This window comes from Protopterus annectens, chromosome 2.part1 (assembly GCF_019279795.1).
Source record: "Protopterus annectens isolate FY-2018-M chromosome 2.part1, PAN1.0, whole genome shotgun sequence".
In the NCBI taxonomy this organism is placed as follows: Eukaryota; Metazoa; Chordata; order Ceratodontiformes; family Protopteridae; genus Protopterus; species Protopterus annectens.
In genome coordinates, this window is record NC_056729.1 from 412,000,654 (window position 1) to 412,014,766 (window position 14,113).

Genomic DNA, 14,113 nt, shown 5'->3' on the forward strand with positions numbered 1-14,113 from the left:
CACTTTTCCTGCTAGTCAGCTGGTTCGCCTTTCAACTATGGCTTACTAAATTCCTCACTTAAACGGGATAGAAAAATTAAATGAAGGTGTGGAAATATGTTTTGTAAATTCAGAACCAATTTTTTACAGGCCCAAAAAAAAAACTGCTACATCTCAGTTGGTCCTGGTTTGACATTTAGTGCTTACTTCATAAAGAAGCACACATCATCAAATGTCATTCCAACTACATCTGCCTGTGAAAAAGAATCGCGGAAAGTTAGTTGTACACAAGTCTTTCAAGGCTGGTTAACAGTAGGAAGATAAAAACTTGTATTTCCCTAGACACCCAAAGAAACTCAGTTAAACTTGGTGCTCTTTTAATCACATCTTAATATTCTATGCTATACTAATGCACATACATGTCTTGCTACATTTTAATTTTTTTCTATACCAAAATGGCATCTTTTCCCACCACAAAGCAGGTAATGTCACTTTTTTTATGACATCCAAGACATAACCTTAAAGGACCACTACACAGAAAAAAACACTTGTTTTCTATCTTTTCTTGAATTTCTATACATTGCTAACCTGCATTCAGAAAGCAGTAGTCACTACTAATTTTCTTGTCTTTGTAACCCTCAGTGCCCTACTGGGGGCAGACATCCTTATCAGAGGTTGCTTTCTTCTAAAGCTAAATCTTCCCCATAATGCACTCTAATGGCAGAGTTGCTGAGACTAATGCCCATGGCTGGACTGTCACATCTCAGTTCCATTCACTTAGAATGGAAGAACAGAGAAGCAGTGCTAATTTTGAGAGGCCTCAGTACTAGTATCACTTACTGTTCTGCAGTGCCTCTTACAAATGTTTTTCCTACTGAAGAGTTATGCGTTCAATGAAAAAAGCATCCAGAAATATCAACTTATTGCAATGCTGAGATAGACTTTTTGGAAGATGCTGCTTTTTGTGATCTTCAGTTCCTTAAGTTACTCCTCCCACTTTCCTTCCCTCAGTAAGCAACAGTATAACATTTCCTGCCCTGCAAGGTTTAGTCACCTATGCATTACAATGGACAGAACTGTCTACGTGGTGTGCCAGTAAGTGTTCCCTCATCTCTCCTTTTAGTCATGTCATTTGAATAGCACTTTCACAGTAAAAGTTACAAAACGCTTGTTTCAAACATGCAGGAGTCCAAGTGGTCCAAACACTGCGCTCTGTTCTGTTTATTAGAATTCATATTGGCTACTCACAGCTGTTGATATCTGCAAGCAAATGCCCTTATCCAACAAGTAGTCTTATTTTACACAGATTATATAATAATGCAGTTGTCAATCTTGTTACCCCTCTCAGACAAATCACTGATGTTACCTTCTTTTCCTTACTGTTGCTTTAGTATGCAGTGAAATTCCCATTGCACATTTTTTCACCCCAAATGTTTTTATTCATTTTATAACACAACTTACAGTACAGCAACAAGCAAAAACTATACACAATGTCCAGAACTAAAAAATCAACATACATAGAACACTATTTCTCTAACAGATTAGACAATTTTGTCCAAGCAATTAAATGATGGGTTGTGTTAGTCCTTGAATTTAGAATTTATACTAGCAATCTCATTTTACTTCACAAGATGAATTCAACTTTAAAGGCAGGAGAAGATTGGGATTTCCAATTTTTTGTATTTTCCTTGCTACAGAGGACAGACCACAGTAAAAATGTTTGTTTTTTTAGGAATGACTTCAGGAACATTGAAAAGGATAAGGGAGTCAGAAATTAAACAGTTGTCATTCTATAGAGCTTTACAAAAATATTTGAAGTCTAACCAAAATGGGGAAATTATTTTGCAATTAACAACCATACGTATCCAAGTCAGCATCAGGGTGTCCACATCTCCAGCATTTCATTTCATATTTCGTGTACATTACTGCTAGACTACGTGGGGTGAAAAAACATCTATGTAAAAATTTCCATGTGTATACAAGCCAGAACAGGGAATATGTGGATCCCTTCAACTGTAAACAACTTTTATCTTTTTCTGAGAATACTTGTCTATTAACTTCACTTGAATAATTCCAAAAAGAAACATCTATTTTGCTAAAATAATTTCTGAGAATTTTATAAACAGGTATGTATGAAGTAATCATTTTCTGAGGTTACTCGTATTTCTCTAAGTGCAATATAATGCATGCTGTCACTGCTCCTGGCAGCGCGCATACTTCTGTTAAAGTTAATGACAATACCACTTTCCAGACTACACTGCTACGATGCCTGTGTGTTTGCCAGCTGATAGCAGCATTTATACTGCTACAAAAGTGTGTCTAGTTACAGTAGCAAACCAACATCTGAAAATGAGCACAGCTCTGTGTGTGTGAATTATGAGTACTTTGGAATAATCATAATATTAATTTAGGAAAAAAAAGTGAACAGAATTACAAGATCCACTGGAACTGCTTCTAGGTCATCTGCAGATTGCTTAAAAATAACTATGGTATAAAACAAAGCTTATGACTGTCGCTTATTTTTCATTTCTCAAGGAATTGTCAAACTTCTTGGGCAGGAGTGAATAGAAAAGGATGCAGCAGTTTAAACTAAATAGTATTGACATCAACTCAGACAAAAAAGTGTGCTCATTGCCAGGACAGAAATACATTGAGTAACATCAGAAAATGTGCAATGGAAATTTCACTGTGCGTACTAAAGCAACAGTAAGGAAAAGGAGGTAACATCAGTGGCCTGAGGGCTAACAAGATTGACTACTGCATTGCTACATTATGAAATGTCTGAAATAAGATTTGGTGGATAACAGCATTTGGTTCAGACATATTAACAGCTGTGAGTAGCCAATATGAATTCTAAAAATACGAGCGGAGGACAGTTTCTGGAATACTTAGGACTCCTGCATGTTAAGGCTTGATACAAACATTTTGTAAATTTACTTACATATGACAACAAGGAGAGAGATGAGGAAACACTTCCTGGCACACCATGCAGACAGTTCTGTCTGATGTCTACTGTAATGCATAGGTGACTAAACTAAACATTGCAGGGCAGGATGTGATACTGTGGCTTACTGAGGGAGGGAAAATGGGGGAGAGTAACTTAAGAAATGAAGCACACAAAAGCAGCATCTCCCACCAAAAAAAGTCTCAGCAAGGAGTTAATATTTCTGGATGCCGTTTTCAATAGCATGTGCAATATCAGTAGGAAAAACATGTGTAAGAGCCACAGTAAGTGATACTAGTACAGAAGCCTCTCAAAATTAACACTGCGTCTGTTCTTCCATTCTAAGTGAATGAAAAACTGAAATGAGACAGTCCAGCCATGGGCATAACTTCAACAACTCTTGCATCCCAGTGCACTATGGGAAGATTAAACAAACAAGCTTTGATCAAGATATCTGCTCCCAGGAGGACACTGAGGGTTACAAACACAAGAAAATGAGTAGTGACTACTACTTTCTGATGAATACAGGTTAGCAATGTGTAGAAATTCAAGAAATGATAAAAAAAAAAAAAAAAAAAAAAAAAAAAAAAAAAAAAAACACAGTGGCCCTTTAAATACAACAATGCTACAAAGTTCCTAGCTTTAAATACAGCAACAATGCTATGGATCACCAACTTCTTAGCCTCCTAAATTGTTGCAGTTTTCAACAAACTCCCGATTTATGCCAAATGAAATCAGCTATAAAGCTTTTCATGGTGCACTTAAGTTCCTTAACTGCCAGGCCTTCTCCATACTCTTCCTATGATATCCAACTTGCAAGTTCATTCCAGGAGTTCTCCATTAGTATTAACCTGAAACCAGTTACTTCAAAAGAGAGGGCAGTGCCTACAGCATTTGACTGTCTAAATGATGTGCAGTCACAGGACAAAAATGTATTTCAACAGTCAAAACACAGTACTTCCAATCTGTGCAGTTTTGTGTAGAACTCATCCCGTGTTTTTCATAAATATTTATGCAAAACTGGTAAAATAGTGGGCTAAGCTAGATAAAAATTAATACTTCACAGGAACATTTGCATTTAATTGAAATATTTGACACACATCCAATAACTTTCGCATAATGCACAGATAAAAACAAATATAAAAATGCAGGGTAATGAAGTAAATGACACTGGCACTCCCATATATATAGTTGCTGAAAGCAGGAATATAAATGAATAGGTATTGGAAATTAGGGAGTTATTAGGGAAAATAGAAATTTCTTCAAAAGTTATAGCTACTGACTGGAACAAAGCAACAATGGAGTTTAAATGCAGGGTAGAAATAATGTTTAGAGATATGAATTACTTCGAGAGGCTGAAAAAAGTTAAAAGTACTGCAGAAAAAAGGGAACTTCACAGAAAGTACAGTTGTGTACACTTACCATAAATGTAGATGTTCAAGTGTATTCACTGTTGCAGTCATCACATTTGGGTTATCTGCTTGCAGTAGCCCTCAGTTGGCCTGATAATTAAAGTCTTGGGTAATGCGTTGGATGCTGTCTCATCTTCAGGTCAGGTCGTCAGGGGTATAAAGCATGCAGCAGACGCCATTACATCAGTTTTTCTTGCCCCAGATGTCAGGTGCCTCCATAATGGGAAGAAATTATATACAAGGTAACACGTCCAACAAAATAGCAAATACACCAAAAAGCTTTAAGCATAGCAAACAAGAATAGAGGTATAGTCAACAGAAGTCAGGGGGCTGGAGGGAGGGTAACCAGGACTGCAACAGTGAACACACTCTAACATCTACATTTAAGTGTACACAACTGTAGTATGTTCTTCGTGTTTCACTGTTGCAGTCATCACATTTGGGTAGATTCTCAGAGCTACGGATGGGAGGAGGTAATCAGATAGCATTAGGACCAGCTATAAGGCCCTGGCAAGACTGCAGTGGCAAAGCCAGCTCTGGATTTAGAAAAAATAGGCAAGTGGTAATGCTTGGTGAAGGTATGTACAGAGCTCCAGGTAGCAGCTCCTAGGAAGTCCCTGGTAGGGACACCTCTGAGAAAGGCTGTAGAGGTAGATGCATCCCTGGTTGAATGTGGTCTTATCCCCTGTGGGGTAGGATTTTCCATGGTGCTTATACCAGAAATGAATGCAGTGGCTTATCCACTTAGAAATGGTTTGCTTTGAAATGGCCTTCCCCCTCTGCCCCTGCAGCAAATGCAACCAGCAGCTGTTCAGATTTCCTGAGAGGTTTAGTCCTGTCCAAGTAAAATTGAAGTTGTCTGTGCACATCCAAGGAGTGCAGTATTCGTTCCCTTTGTTCTGTGGATTAGAAAAGATTGGCAAATGAATGGACTGATTAAGGGCTACACTGGATTCCACCTTGGGCATGAAGGAGGGATTGGTCCTGAGGGACACCCTGTCCGCATGAATGATGATGAAAGGCTCCACTGCCATGAGGGCCTGTAATTCAGACACCCTTCTTGCTGAAGTGATGCCTAGAAGGAAGGCTGTTTTCCAAGAAAGGAATTTCAACTCTGCATTTGTAGCTGGCTCAAAGGGATGGTAAAGTGAGCTTTCCCCTGTACAAAGTTAAGGTCCCAGGCTGGAGTGGGGGCTCTCCTGGGTGGCCTTAAGTTTTTGGCCCCTCTGAGGAACTGCTTCAGCAGTGGATGAGAGAAGAGGGGTGGTTCTGTATTGCAATGAGCTGAAATGGCTGAGGCATGAATTTTGATGGAGGAAAAGGAAAGGCCCTTGTGAAGCATCTCAGTTAAGTATTGAAGAATCTGAGGTAAATTGGGCGCTGCTGTGGCCATCTCCTGAGTCTGGCGCCAAGAACAGAATCTTTTCCATTTTGCAGCATAGTATTTTCTAGTACTAGGCCTCCTTTGTCTCCAGAATGACATCCACCGCTTGCTTAATGATGGATGGTAACGGAGAGATCAGGCAATTATAGCCAGGCTGCCAGGTTCAGGGTTTGAAGTTGTGGGTGCAGAATCTGGCCCTCCTGCTGGAGCAGGAGTCTGAGGCAGGTGGCATGGTGCCAGCAGTGACACTGCACAAGAGGGGTTACTAGTGCTGGCGTGGCCAGTCTGGTGCAATCAGTATCGTCCTTGGTTTGTCCTGTTTGATCTTTAGTACTAACTTGGAGAGGAGAGGCAGAGGGGGTAAGGCAAACTGACAGGTTTTTCCAGGTGAAGGACAGGGCATCCACTTTCCAAGCTTGTTTGTGGGGAGTCCTTGTGCAGAATTTGTCCAACTGGTAGTCCTGGGGGGAGGCAAACAGGTCCATCTCTGGGCTCCCCCATTTGTTTTTCAACATGTTGAATATCTTTGGTTACAGTTTCCACGCATGTGGGTCCATGAGATTTCTGCTTAGGTCGTCTGCCAGTGTATCTAGCTTTCCTGGCAGGAATTGAGCCTGTAGGTGCACTTGGTAGCTCAAGGCTGTGTTCCACAGAGTCATGGCTAGTCTGTAGAGAGGATATGAGTGGGTTCCTCCCATGTACCACATAACAGTGTTGTCCGTCTTTACGAATAATTGTCCTGGAAGAATGTGGTCCTTGAAGGCTGTCAGAGCATTCTGGACAGCTAACATTTCTTTTTGATTGATATGCAGGTGCATTTGACTTTGGTTCCATTTGCCCTAAATGCACTTCCCTGCCAAGTGAGCCCCCCATGCATAGTCTGATGAGTCTGTTGCTAGGGTTTGGGCGGCAGGGGGTAGAGTGAATTGCAGTCCCCTGTGGTGGCAGGTTTCTGCCCAAAGGAACCATCTGTAGACAAGGTACAATAGGTATCATTGATTCTAGACCCTGAGAATGTTGACGCCATAGGCTTTTTAGATACCACTGTAGTTCCCTCATAAGCAGTCTTGCATATGGAATTAGTAGAATGCAGGAGGCCATGAACCCCAGGGCTTGCAGAATTTTCCTTGCAGATAGCTGGGTCTTTGTGGCCAGTACTCTGAAGTAGGCTGTCAAATCAACTTGTTTCTCTGGTGTAAGGTAGGCCCATCTGGGAAGTTGTATTCAAGCTTGCACCCAGGAATAAAATTTGTTGACAGGGTACAAGATGCGATTTCTTTTCATTTATGGTGTACCCCAGACAAGTTAATTTCCTTACAAATGCCGGATGATTTAATAGTATGCCCTGGCTTTCTGCCTGAATTAGACAAAAGTCCAGGTATGGGTATATTTGAATATTTCTTTGCCTGCAAAATGCAATGATTGGAGCTAGGCACTTCGTGAACAAGCTGGGCGTAGTAGATAAGCCAAAGGGCAGTGCAGAGAACTGATAGTGCATGTAGCCTGCTTTGAAGCGTAGGTATCTTCTGCAAGATTCCCTTACTGTGATGTGCAGGTAGGCTTCCTTTAAATCCAGTGTTGTCAACCAGGCATCTTTGCCTAGCATAGGAAGCAGATGATGAAGAGTTAGCATCTTGAATTTTGGGATCACCAAAAATGTGTTTAGGATAGACAGGTCCAGGATAGGATGCCATGAATTGTCTTTTCTGGGTACCAGAAAAAGTCTTGAGTAGAAACTTTGTCCCCATTCTTCTTTTGGGACAACTTGACTAGCCCTGATGCTTGAGAGAGAGAGAACTTGCTTTTGAGCCTCTGCCCACTGATTTGGGGGTAGATCTGACCACCCGTTTGGGGTTGGTAAGGAATGGAAGTGGAATATGTACCCTTGGGAAACTATTTTAAAACCATTTGCCCTGGGTAATGAGTTCCCATTTTTTTGCCTGCAGGGCAATCTTTCCACCCCTAAAGGAACAGTCGGTTGTGCAGGGCTTGGAAGGTTTAAAGTTAAGTCATTGAGACAGTTTACCATGGGGGTAAGTCTTACTACGTCCTGCTTTGGAAGTGGCAGCCCCCACTGCTTAGTCCTGTGAGTACCTTGGGACTGAAGCCTGGGTGTTCTGCTGGTTCTGTGTTTGGAATGAAGGCCTGGAAGAGGCAGGAAAGGACCAATTCTTAGAGGGCCAATGCCTACTAAATCTGTGAGGCTGTACTTGCAGGAAATCTTTAACAGTTTGCATAGATTTAGCTTTTTCATCCATCTTTTTAAGTACTACTACTGCTTTGTTGCCAAACAGGTGGGTCTTGGTTTAAGGGAGCATCCAGCAATTTAGCTTTAACATGATCTGGCAAAGATTGCTCCTTAAGCTAAGCATGCCTTCTAAGTACAGACCCAGTGACAGCAGCCCTGCAAGATGCATCTAATGAATCAAAAAGTACAGTTTTGTACCTACCATAAATGTAGATGTTCGAAGATCCACATTGCTGCAGTCCTTACACTTGGGTAGTCCACTGTCCTCGGTCGGCCCGAATATCAAAGTACAAGGCTGACGTCGGTCAAGGCGCATTTGACTGACATCAGGACGTCAGGGTACAAATGCGCATGACCGACGTCATATCCTCAGTCTTTTCTTGCCCCAGATGTCAGAAGACCCTAAAAATAAAGGTCAAAACCAAAAGACAGCAAACAAACAACCAACCATCCTAGCACTAAAAATATGTACAATATATACAATATACATCATATTGACAACCCAACCCACACAACCGCCTCTAACTACAGAGGGGAAGGAGGGAGGAAATTTGGACTGCAGCAATGTGGATCTTGAACATCTACATTTATGGTAGGTACAAAACTGTACTATGTTCTTCATCTCACATTGCTGCAGTCCTTACACTTGGGTAGAATCCCAAAGCAGAGGCAAGGGAGGATGGCCAAACTATAAGGAAGCAGGAGCTGCCAAAATGCCCTGCAAAACAGCAGTGGCAAAACCAGCCCTGGATTTAGAGTAAAGTGGTAGGTGATAATGCCTAGAGAAAGTATGCACTGAACTCAAAGTAGCTGCCTCCAAAATATCCTTAGTTGCCACCCCCCTCAAAAAAGCTGTCGAAGTGGCAGTAGCCCTAGTGGAATGAGGCCTAATCCCAGCTGGAATCTCCTTGCCATGATGGGAATAACAGAAAGCAATGCAAAACCCAATCCACTTAGAAATAGTTTGTTTTGACACAGGCTTGCCCTGAGAACTCAAAGCAAAAGAAACAAATAACTGCTGAGACTGCCTGAACCCTTTAGTTCTGTCCAAATAATATCGCAACTGCCTGTGTACATCTAAAGTGTGCAAAATCTTTTCCCCTTTATTTTGGGGATTTGCATAAAAAGTAGGCAAATGAATAGTTTGGTTTAAAGCCACACTAGAAACCACTTTAGGCATAAAGGAAGGATTAGTACATAAAGATACCCTATCCTTATGGAAAATTAAGAAAGGCTCAACCGCCATAAGGGCCTGCAACTCAGAAACCCTTCTTGCAGAGGTAATAGCCAACAAAAAAGCAGTCTTCCATGATAAAACTTTAATTCAGTAGTAGCTGCAGGCTCAAAAGGTTGTAGAGTGAGTTTCTCCAACACAAAATTGAGATCCCAAGCAGGAGTAGGAGCTCTTCTTGGGGGTCTTATATTCTTTGCCCCTCTAAGAAATTGCTTGAACAAAGGATGAGAAAACAATGGTGGGTCACAATCATAGTGAGCCGAAATTGCTGCAGCATGAATCTTAATAGAAGAGAAGGACAAACCTTTGTCCAGTAACTCAGTAAGATATTGAAGAGCCACACTTAAATTAGGCTCAGAAACATCAAAATCCTTTGCTGCACTCCAAAATAAAAATCTCTTCCATTTATCTGCGTACACTTTCCTTGTACTAGGCCTTCTAGCTTCCAAAATAACATTCAAAACTTGCTGCGGAAGTGGAGGCCCACTATGGTTCAAAACAGAATATGCCAGGCTGTTAGGTGCAGAGAGTGAAGCTTGACATTGAGCAAATGACTGTCCTCCTGAGACAACAGGTGTGGAATCGAAGGCAAAGGCCATGGAGGCTTCCGTACCAGGCTTCTCAGTAATGGGTACCAATGCTGTCGAGGCCAATCTGGAGCTATCAAAATCATCCTTGGCTTGTCTTGTCTGGCCTTTAGTAGTACCTTTGGGAGGAGAGGCAGAGGCGGAAAGGCATACACATGAAGATTGCTCCAATTGAAAGAAAGAGCATCCACTTTCCAAGCTGTGGGATGAAACCTTTTTGTGCAAAACTTGGCAGCTGGTGGTTTAGTGGAGAAGCGAACAGATCTATGTCTGGAGTTCCCCATGACACTGTCAATTTCTGAAATACATGAGGATCCAATTTCCACTCGTGGGGATCCATAATTTGTCTGCTCAACACATCTGCCAAGGAGTTCTGTGCTCCCGGCAGAAACCTTGCCTGAAGATTTAGCTGTAAACTGAGAGCAGTCTCCCACAAAATCATTGCTTGCCTGCATAGAGGATAAGAATGAGTTCCGCCTTGCTTGTTGATGTACCACATGACAGTTGTGTTGTCTGTTAGAAACAACACCTGCCCTGGAAGAAGTAAATCCTTGAAAGCTAGTAATGCAAACTGGACTGCTAACATCTCTTTCAAGTTGATATGTAGATGTTGTAGTCTGGCAGGCCACTTGTCTTGTATCCACTTTCCATTCAGATGAGCTCCCCAAGCTTTGTCTGAGGCATCTGTCGTTAGAATCTGACTCTCCTCTGGCCGGGTCACAGAGTCTCCCTTGTTTAGGTGACATTCCTGAGCCCAACACAACAATTCCTTTTGAATGCAAGGTATTATTTGAATGACAGTGTCCAAATCCTGGCAGTGCTGTGTCCATACATTTTTGAGATACCATTGTAGCTTCCTCATATGCAGTTTGGCATTGGGAAGCACCAGAATACAAGATGCCATGAACCCCAAGGCTTGAAGGACTGTCCTTGCAGTCAGCCTGGACTGATGAGACAACTGAAGAAAGTAAAGGGAAAGATTCTTTTGTTTGTCCGGGGTCAAAAAGGCCATCTGGGATGCTGTATTCAGTCTCACACCCAGAAAGCACATGTCCTGAGAGGGTACTATACTGGACTTTATTTCGTTCACAGAATACCCCAGGCATCTTAGCACTGCTATCACATAATCCAAATGATGAAGAAGCTCGTCCCTTCCTTGAGCCAGAATCAGGCAATCGTCCAAATAAGGATAGATCTGTATTCCTTTTAACCTGAGGAAAGCTATCACTGGAGCCAGAACTTTCGTGAACACTCTGGGCGCAGTAGATAAGCCAAAGGGCAATGCAGAGAACTGATAATGAGAAGTCCCAGCTCGAAACGCAGATACTTCCTGCAACTCAGTCTGATAGGAACATGAAGATAAGCCTCCTTGAGATCCAAAGTTACCATCCAATGATCTTTGCCCAGCAGAGGTAAAAGCTGCTGTAACGTCAACATTTTGAACTTGGGAATGTCCAGATAAGTGTTGAGGATAGATAAGTCCAAAATTGGTCTCCACGTGTTCCCTTTCTTTGGTACTAGGAACAGGCGAGAATAAAATCCTAGGCCCACTTCTGGCATAGGGACCGGCTGTATGGCCCCTATTTGGAGTAACAGAGAAATTTGCTTGTGAGCCTCTATTCTTTGTTGAGGAGGAACGTCTGGCATGCCTTTGAAAGGAGGCAAGGTATGGAAATAAAACCTGTAACCGTGGTGTATGATATCCAATACCCATCTGTCTTGGGTAATTAAACTCCAATTTTCTTTGAAAAGTGCCAACCTTCCTCCCAAAGGTGCTGCCAGACGAGAAGACTCTGGCAGCTGAAAAGGTAGGTCATTGGGTCTGTTTACGAAAGGACTGACCCCTGCCCTCACCCGAAGACTGTGCAGGAGAACTCCCTGTTCTAGGCCTGAAAGAGCCCTGAGCTCTGCCCCTACCACGTCTAGATCTACCCCTAGACTGGGAATCATAAGAAGGATACGTCCACCCCTTAGTAGGCCAATTTCTACTAAAATTTGGAGGCTGAACCTGCAAAAAATCTTTAACAGTCTGCATAGACTTAGCCTTGTCTTCCATTTTCTTTAAAACTGCCTCAACAGGAGAACCAAACACCACATCAGATTGTAAAGGAGCATCTAAAATCCTTGTTTTAACATGGTTAGATAAATTCTGATCCCTCAGCCAGGCGTGCCTGCGAAGAACTGACCCAGTGGCAGCCACCCTAGATGAGGCCTGTACAGCATCAAAACCACATTGCAAAGAATGCTTACCCACCTGTTCAGAAACATGTACTAAATCTTGTAACTCTTTACAATCAATACCTTCCGCCAGAGCATCAACCTTAGACTTCAATTGTGAAAGGAGATAGTTTTGGTATTTCAACATGTGAAACTGGCAATTCAAAGCCCTCATAGCTAGAGTGGAAGAAGTATAAACTTTCTTTCCCCATCTATCCAAGGCCCTGGCCTCTATCTGTAGGAACCGGATTCTTGACAACAGAAGCCTTAACACCTTTAGGCCCCTGACTAAGTTTCTGGGTCTGCCCTAGGACTCTTAAAAAGATACTTATGAGCTTCAGGCACCCTGTAATACCTATCCGGTTTAACAGGAGCAGGAGGCAAAGAATCAGGATTAAGAGAAGCCTCTGTAAAAACATCTTCCACCACATCCAAAACAGGAGGTATAGCCAAAGGCCTATGCTGGGGTAAAAACAAAAATTCTCTAAGCCTTTTCCTGGAATCAGAGAAGTCCTGACCTTCCCACTTAAAATGCTCCCTCATGGAATGAAGAGTTTCTGAAAAAGAAAAATCCTCAGGAGGAGAAGCAGAAGGAGTAGAATCATCCACATCAGAATGAGAATAAGGGGAATACTCCTGCAAGTCTTCAGCCGAAGACTCTGAAACATCCGAAGCCTGCTCAAAACTCCCTAGCTCAGGCTCCACCCTAGGTCTCTTATCAGGAGGGGGCAAAGAACCCCTAATCAAAGTAATCAAATCTTCTGCCATTTCAAGCATATGCTTCTTGGGCACAGTTCCTGAAGAACTAGGGGTGACACCAACTGAAGCTAAACCTGGCCTGCCTCTGGGAGAAGCCTTGGAAACAGAAGGAGAGGGCCTAACCACCCTAGGAAGGGAGGGGAGTATAGTAACCTGAGAAGCCCCATCAGCCTGACCTGCCTCCTGAGAGGCCACATCCTGCAATAACAAAGTCTCTCCCTGGGATCCTAAAAAAACCTCCGGTGGAACCACCGGCTCCACCGACACCTCTAAAGAACCGGCGTCCGGTACGGACGGTTCTTCTAGCCTAGGCTTAACTGCTTTGTCCTTGCGCTTCTTCGAAGCGGCGGAGCATCCGACGGCATTTTATAATTGCACCGCTTCCCGAAGACTAACCTGGCACAATCTAACCTTCTCTTTATAGTGCGCTTATTGAATCTAGCACAAGAGCGACACCCAACAACATCGTGCTCAGGTCCTAAACAAGGAATACACAAAGTATGATAGTCTCTATGCGGTATCCGTTTCCCACAAGAAATACAATTATTCACTTTTTCTGACATCCGGTAAACCACTGAGGCAAGAAAAAACTAAAATATTCTAACGGGTACTTAGCCAACTTTGACTCGGTCTGAAACTCCGAAATCGAAAAATTTCAGAACGCCAACCGGCACTTGCAATGCTGCTTCTGCATCGGACCATGCGGCAAAAAAGACTGAGGATATGGCGCCGGTCATGCGCATTTGTACCCTGACGTCCTGATGTCAGTCAAATGCGCCTTGACCGACGTCAGCCTTATACTTTGATATTCGGGTCGACCGAGGACAGCGGACTACCCAAGTGTAAGGACTGCAGCAATGTGAGATGAAGAAAGTACAGTTTTGTACCTACCATAAATGTAGATGTTCGAGGATTCCCTTGCTGCAGTCCTGACAATTGGGTATAGTCCGCGTCCCAGTCGGCCCGAATACCAGAGTATAAGGCTGACGTCGGTCATGGCGCCTTAGACTGACGTCAGTACGTCAGGGTACTAATGCGCATGACCGACGTCATTTCCTCAGTCTTTTCTTGCCCCAGATGTCAGAAGACCCAAAAAGACAAGTCCCAAAAACAACCTGCACCAAAAAACATGTACAATATATACAGTAATATATACAAAAATATAAGCAGGTAAACTCACCTACACAACCACCCTGAAACACAGAGGGAAGGAGGGAGGGTAAATTGGACTGCAGCAAGGGAATCCTCGAACATCTACATTTATGGTAGGTACAAAACTGTACTATGTTCTTCGTCTTCCCTTGCTGCAGTCCTGACAATTGGGTAGAATCCCAAAGCAGAGGTAAGGA

The 14,113-nt window shown here is 42.7% G+C and overlaps 1 protein-coding gene across 3 annotated transcripts in view; it reads right to left on the reverse strand.

Moving 5' to 3' along the window:
• Positions 1–14,113, reverse strand: part of SMAD1 (SMAD family member 1) — a 1,397,665-nt gene that overhangs the window by 2,046 nt on the left and 1,381,506 nt on the right. The gene's annotated exons all lie outside the window — the stretch shown is intronic.